Raw genomic sequence first — 7,785 nt, forward strand, 5'->3', positions numbered from 1 at the left:
AAAAAAAAATATATATATATATATATATATATATATATATGTGTGTATATATATATATAAAACACGTATAACTGAATCACTTTGCTGTACACCTGAAACACTGTAAATCAACTAAACTTCAATATAAAATTAAATTATATAAACTTACAATTAGATAAATTATGTTAAAAATTAGGGTAATAAATACTAAAAAAAATAAAAAGCATACCATATGATCAATACCAATTTAGATACCAAAATGGATATTTATTTTGAATGTACTATGGACTGAATTGTGTGTGTCCCCACCCCCCCACCCCACCAAATTCCTAAGTTGAAGCCTTAACCCCCAGTGGGACTGTATTTGGAAATAGAGCCTTTCAGAGGGTAATTTAGGTTCCATGAGTTCATAAGGGTGGGGTCCCAGCTCTATAGGACTAGGGTCCTTATAAGAAGACAAGACACCAGAGCTCACTCTCTCTGCATAAGTTTTCAAGTTTGCTTTAGGCTAGGATTTAATAACTTTTTTTAGGTTGGTAAGTTACTAAAACTAGACTGCATTTCATGTGAGATTATTAATTGACAATAGTAACTCAAAAAAACATTCATGTAGAGTCCTTGATTTTTATTGAGATATTCATATGCCACAAGAGTCCCCTCTTCCAAGTGTACACTCCAGTGGCCATCCAGTTGTCTGATTATACATAGAGGTGCCCAGCCATCACCACTGTCTAAATTCAGAGCGTGGTTATCACCTCCAAAATAAACCTTATGTCTGTAAGCATTTTCTCCCTATTCCTCCGTCTCCCCACCCCCTCAGGATCACTCACCTTTAGGTTTCCATGGATCCACCTGTTCAGGACATTTCATAGAAATGCACTCATACAATAATGTGACGTTTTGTGTCTGGATTCTTTGACAATGTTTTCAAGGTTCACCCATGTTGTAGCGTATGACAGGACTTAATCCCTTCTTATGGCCAAATAACATTCCCTTGCATGGATAGACCACATTTTGTTTATAGATTCATCAACTGATGAACATGTTAAGTGGTTTTCAATTTTTGCCTGTTATGAATAAAACATGCACATAGAGTTGACTCTTGAACAACACATGATGCGGGGCTTAGGGGCACCAACCCTTCCTACGGTGGAAAGTCTGAGTAAAATTTATAGTTGACCTTCCACAAGGTTGCTCTGTACCTGAGTCTCTGCATATGTGGATTCAACCAACTGTGGATCATGTAGTACTGTAGCATTTCCTATTGAAAAGAATCCCAAAGAGTTCAAATTCGTTTTGTTCAAAGGTCAGCTGTACAAGTCGTTGTGTGAACATGTTTTCATTCCCCTTTTGTATATTCCTAAGAGTAGAATTGTTGGGTCATATGGTAACTCTGTGTTTAACCCTATGAGAAACTTCCAAACTGTTTTTACACAGTGGCTGCACCATTTTCCAGCCCCGCCAGCAATGAATGAGAGTTCCAGTTTCTCCACACCCTCGGAAACACTTGTTAATGTCTGTCTTTGATCATAGCCATCCTAGTGGGTATGAAGTGGTATCTCATTGTGTTGGGGTTTTTTAAATAAATTTATTTATTTATTTATTTTTGGCTGTGTTGGGTCTTCATTGCTGCGCATGGGCTTTCTCTAGTTGCGGCAAGCGGAGGCTTCTCTTGTGGAGCACGGGCTCTAGGCACGCGGGCTTCAGTAGTTGTGGCACACGGGCTCAGTGGTTGTGGCCCATGGGCTATAGAGTGCAGGCTCAGTAGTTGTGGTGCACGGGCTTAGTTGCTCCACGGCATGTGGGATTTTCCCAGACCAGGGCTTGAACCTGTGTGCCCTGCATTGGCAGGCAGATTCTTAACCACTGCGCCACCAGGGAGGTCCCTCTCATTGTGGTTTTGATTTATGTTTCCCTAACGACATGATGTTAAGCAACTTTTCATGTGCTTTTTGTCTATTTGTGTGTCTCCTTTGGAGAAATGTGATTCAAGTTCTTTGTGCGTTTTGAAAATCAGATTGTTTATATTTTCAAGTTGTGAGAGTTCTTTTTATATTCTACATACAAATCCCTATCATATATGATTTGCAAGTATTTTATCCTTTTGTGGGTTATTGTTTCACACTCTTTTCTTTTTAAATTGAAGTAGAGTTGATTTACAACGTTGTGTTAATTTCTGCTGTACAGCAAAGTGATTCAGTTATACATATATATACATTTTTTCATATTCTTTTCCATTATGGTTTATCACAGGATATTGAATATAGTTCCCTGAGCTGTTCAGTAGGACCTTGTTGTTTATTTTATATCTAATAGTTTGTATCTGCTAATCTCAAACTCCTAATTTATCTCTCCTCCACCCTCTTTCCCCTTTGGTAACTGTAAGTTTGTTTTCTGTGTCTGTTCTTTCACATACTTGATGGTGTTTTTTGAAGCACAGAATATTTTATTTTTGATGAAGTTCAATTAATTTACTTTTTTCTCTTGTTGCTTGTGCCGTATTTAAGAAATCATTGCCTAATCTAAGGTCTGTTTGAAGAGTATTAATCCTCCTTTAAAAAAATGGCAGTATAGGGCTTCCCTGGTGGCACAGTGGTTGAGAGTCCACCTGCTGATGCAGGGGACATGGGTTCGTGCCCCGGTCCGAGAAGATCCCACATGCTGCGGAGCGGCTGGGCCCGTGAGCCATGGCTGCTGAGCCTGCGCGTCCGGAGCCTGTGCTCCGCAATTGGAGAGGCCACAGTGGTGAGAGGGCCGCGTACCGCAAAAAAAAAAAAATTAAAAAAGCAGTATATTTTTTCCAAAGTAGTAGTTTATGGGTAAGGCCAAGCACAGGGAAGATTGGGAAGTAGCTCTAGTGTGTCTTCAGAGACTTGGGTCCTCTCCTTCTGCAGCCTGTTCTTTAATTAGGAGCTCTTGAAAATAGCTCTTTGGAGCCTAGTCTGGTGTTCCTTGTCAGGGCTAATTCCATCTGAATAGCTACCGGACCTTCATCCAAGGCATGGAATCCACAAAGTTCTGTCAGGTATTAGCAATTAAGGAGTTCATGCAGGGCAGGGCTCTGATTCCCAGGAATCCTGAAACCACCCTCAAGGGATGGACGGGATATGGGGGTCATACTGCCTCTGAACCGCGAGTCCCTTGGTGGAATAGGAGCCGGAATAGGAACCGAGAGAGGTGGGATGGGCCCACGACTGGATTAGGCATGAGGAGGTTGGTCCTGGGCTGTTCTTGGTTGAGGTCTCTGGGAGAGGTTCGTATACACTGAGCCCCAAAATCACAAGTCTGGGGGCTGACTCAACCCTATCCTCGTCCCCGGTTTGTTTCTCTTGGACCAGCCTCCGGCACCTACCAGAAGACACACAACTTTCTGTCTTCTCTCTCTTCTAATAATAGTTAGACAACACGTATGTATTGACTGAACTATGAACCATATTCATAGTTACCATTTAAGGACAGCTACTAGGGGCAAAGCACTGTGTTCAATTCATTAACAACACTAATTATGTGATGTTTAAAGTGACCCGAAAGATAGGTACTATTGTCGTCCCCATTTAAGGGATGAAAAAACTAAGAATTTGGGGAGTTAACTAAGTTGCCGAAGGTCGCACAGAGCAAGGATTCAAGCCCAGGAAACTTTACCAAAGACCCTGTGTCCTCTGCTGTTATGCGAAGGCAATTCTTCTAATCTATGCCCAACACCCAATTGCCCTGGGACCCATTCAACACAGAAGCGGTTGCCGCCCTTCCTGTGTGTCAGCAAATGTGTTCAGAACTCAGTGCCAAGCAGCAAATGGAGAGAATGTGTAGGTCTGGCTCTCCTGCCACTTTGTCACGACGCTTTTATTTTAGCTGCCAGCTGTCGTAATTTTTCTCCTGGTGAGATCATACTAAGAGCTGTGCTTTCCCCTCGTGGCTTGTCAAGAGGAAGCGTCTCTGAGTCTCTTGGATGAGATATTCAGCCCCTGAATTTATGTAACATCACACCTACACCCGCAAGCCACACAAGGATTATGCATGTGGGTTTAGGATTCCTTGCAGTGTTTTCTAGAAATATGAGCCTCCTCGGGACACACATCTTTGGAGTTTTGACTAAAGAGGATTTTCTGACCTAGGCCGATGTCTGTTCTGTCATTATACATGATTTTGCCTTCAAGAACTGGCCAGGTTTTAACACAGCTGAAGGTTCAGAACATACTAGTTTACAGGTAAGACTATATCCTTCACATTTGTTCAGTATCATTCATCCTGATGTCATTCCAAAAACCAAAGCTGGGATGAACAGCATTCCATATTCTTTCATACTTTTCTGCGTATTAAAAACTCTGTTATCTAACACAGTTCGAGAGTGGAGGGATCCAGCCAAAGAAATATAATGACATTTCTAAATTTCTGATTTTTGGTTTCGAATATTAGCAGTTTGTTGGGCCAACCCATAGCCTCCTTCCCAAAGGGATAGCTTCATCTTTTTCGTGTGTCGATGGGCTACATTTATCAAGGAGAAGAGAGAGAATGGAATGCATTCTGTATTCTTTTTGTTTGTTTGTTTGTTTGTTTTTGCGGTACGCGGGCCTCTCACTGCTGTGGCTTCTCCCATTGCGGAGCACAGGCACTGGACGCGCAGGCTCAGAGGCCATGACTCACGGGCCCAGCTGCTCCGCAGCATGTGGGATCTTCCTGGACCTGGTCACGAACCCGTGTCCCCTGCATCGGTAGGCAGACTCTCAACCACTGCGCCACCAGGGAAGCCCCTACTAAATATTTTATAATAACCTATCTATAAGGGAAAAGAATCTGAAAAGGAATATATCTATATATATCTATATCTATCCATATATATATATGAATCACTCTGCTGTACCCCTGAAACTAACACGACATTGTAAATCAACTATACTTCAATTTTTAAAAAGTAGAAAAAGAAAAAACAAAAAGATTACCTCACCCATAAATAAGCACTCAATAAAGTTTGCTATCATTATTTGTATCAAAAAAAAAGAAACCTCCATTAAATAACAAATCTTGAGATTCATAATGATGAAGATGTTGGTACGGGGTTCTGGCTTTCTACAGAATGACATTTCAGGAGAGGGGCCTCTGCTTCCTGTGCCTGTCTTCACAACAGAAGTTCACTATTTAACTGGCAATTTTTCACACACAAACAGACATGAACCGAACTTTCGTCCCTCCCGAGAGCAGCTGCGTACTGCCTGCTGAGTCAGATCACCGTAGCTCAATTGGGGTGCAGCAGCCTCAGGGGCACCCTTGTCTGCCAGGGGGTTCTCTTGTGTGCTTCTCACTTGTGCACAGCAGAATCACACCTCTGGGGTTTTTTAAAACGAAAAGGCAGAATGGAGTATCAGACCAGTGGATGCTGCAGGGCTATTGTGTTCCATTTTACAACCCCGTCTTTTCTTTTGTTTCACTCCTTGAAAGAAAAGCAAAGATAGGGAGAGGGCTCTCAGAGAGGCCAGATGCCAACGCAAAACAGGCTGAAATTGTGCAGAAATAGACATTTGTCTGAGTTAACGAATCTCTCACCTGCAGGTCACCTCTGGAATGTTTCCTACTCTGTACACATTACTTTCATTTTTTCCTGTCCATCACTTGAGCGTCACATGCCCCTGTGGCAGTGAGTCAACCTTCTCCATCTTCAGGCCGCCACCTCTGTTGAATCATAACCTCAAAGAAAGCTGGAGCCCACCCGTGCCGTGACTGGTTGCTGCCAGCCTGGACGCGTTGGGGGGCTCTGCGGCACATGGATGCCGGGCCTCTGATCCAGGCTGATCCCCGCTGGGCTGCAAGGATTCTCTGAAAGATGCGTGATCACAGTGTTGGCATTTGCACTTCCCAGGTTGCAGCTCTTTCTAGTAACCTTCAGGGCCTCTTCTCAGGCACGTCCCAGACCCCAGCGCATGGGGGGAGCTGCGTGGAGTCCTGGATTCTAGGGCAAAGGGGCTCCACGCATCCTCAGCTCCATTCCAACCACGGCAAGACGATGGATTGAAGACACAGGAAGAACGGCCGTTCCACTGTGGTCACCCTTCTGGGCGCGAAGGGACCAGCTTGTCCCACATTTGCATAAGGAATGAAAGCACCGAGTGGCTCTGCGTGGAGTGAGGGGATCTGGCTCTGAGGCGCTCTGTGCCACCGCCAACATTGCTACAGTCATTCTTCTCTAAAGAGGAGAAAACCACACACCCACTCGGGGTCGAGGCAGCCCGGCATGCTTGGTCACACCAAGCCGGGCGACCTGCTGCCCTGACACTGGTAGAGATGCGTGCAAGCAGCTTGGGGGCCTCCTGGTCTGATGAGCTTCACCGGGGTGATGGGAGAAAGCTGGGCCACAAGCCACCAAAACCTGAGCGGAGAGGCAGTGAGAGTGAGAACACGGCGACATCCACCAGAAAGCATCGCCCCGCCCCCAGGGGCCAGCAGCACGCCGCCCAGTGGAAAATCAGAGTGCCGGGCCTTTTGTATAAAATCCAGGGAAAAATGTGCTTAAAGGTACTAAAATTGAAAGCTTTTTCCTTTTCTGGGATCTCTTTCTCAACTTGTCATGGTGTTTTTCACTTGTTATTTACTGTCATTCTAGATAAAGAAAAATGATAAATTTTAAAGCATTGGCATGGATCTGACCGTTCATCTTTATATTGTGCAATGCCAGTTTTAAACGGGAGTATAGGAGAACTTAGCTCATATGCAGGTCCAGCGGCACAATCTGTATTCCATAACTGTACGTGCATATGTATTTCTTTCATATGAGAGCCGTGGAAATGTCGAACAAAACTAATGTTGCTGTTTTTATTTTGCTTCCTGACACACACACTTTCTACCAATAGATGAGTAAGGAAGGACCCAATGGAAAAGAAACTATGGTTGTCCTATTTTTCGATTTCCCTCTATGACATAATTTTCAGTGGAAGTGGCTGGCTGGAACATAGCTAACCAGCACGTGTAAATCAGCAGATGCTTCAGAAAAGAAGGAGAACTCATGACTTCTCTACTCATCAAAGGAGTGTTGGACCTTTTGGATCAGTGCAGTTTCTGGCAGGGAGTGTGTGTGTGTGTGTGTGTGTGTGTGTGTGTGTGTGTGTGTGTGTTGCACAAGAGTGTATGTAGTTGAGTTGAAAGAAGAATGAGAGATGAATTACCCCTTTCCAAAATATAAGTGCTCTATAGTTTTAAGGGATTGCAAGGAAAGCTCCCTAGGCAATGCCTTGAGTTCTAGAACCAGGAGGAATGCAAGCACATTTCCCAGATGGAGAAATGGCCTCTCTGTCTGTAATCTAGGCTCTAAGTGGCTAAGAACAAAGCCACTGGCTGTGGGGACTCTAAATGACTGGTCTGGAACCACTACCAAAACACACACATACACACAACACGTATGTTTAAATGTTTGTCATCTCAGAGTATACGTTTAGGAAATACATTGGCATATTTCATGGTGGTTACTATATAAAGAAAAGAGAGCCAATAACTGGGAAAATCCTAAACTCCCAGCAGTGAGTGATCCATTGTGAACCTTTCTGGAGGTGGTCCGCTTGTGTTTCTTGGTCCTATAAGTTGAGAGAAGAGCATCAGTGTCGTCTGCCCCTAAATTTGGAATTTAATCTTTATTCTCTCTTCATCGCTTTGTTCACTTAGCACTCTAGTTGATAAGAATAAACAGAGGAATGATGCTTTTAGAGGCAAATAAAAACCCAGAGGCCATTGGGAATCAGCCCAGTTTAACCTGCCAGACCTGTCTAACACCTAAGAGGCAGTTGACATGATGTGTCCCCCACTCCTTCCATGAGCTAGGCC

This window comes from Tursiops truncatus, chromosome 9 (assembly GCF_011762595.2).
Source record: "Tursiops truncatus isolate mTurTru1 chromosome 9, mTurTru1.mat.Y, whole genome shotgun sequence".
Taxonomy (NCBI): Eukaryota; Metazoa; Chordata; class Mammalia; order Artiodactyla; family Delphinidae; genus Tursiops; species Tursiops truncatus.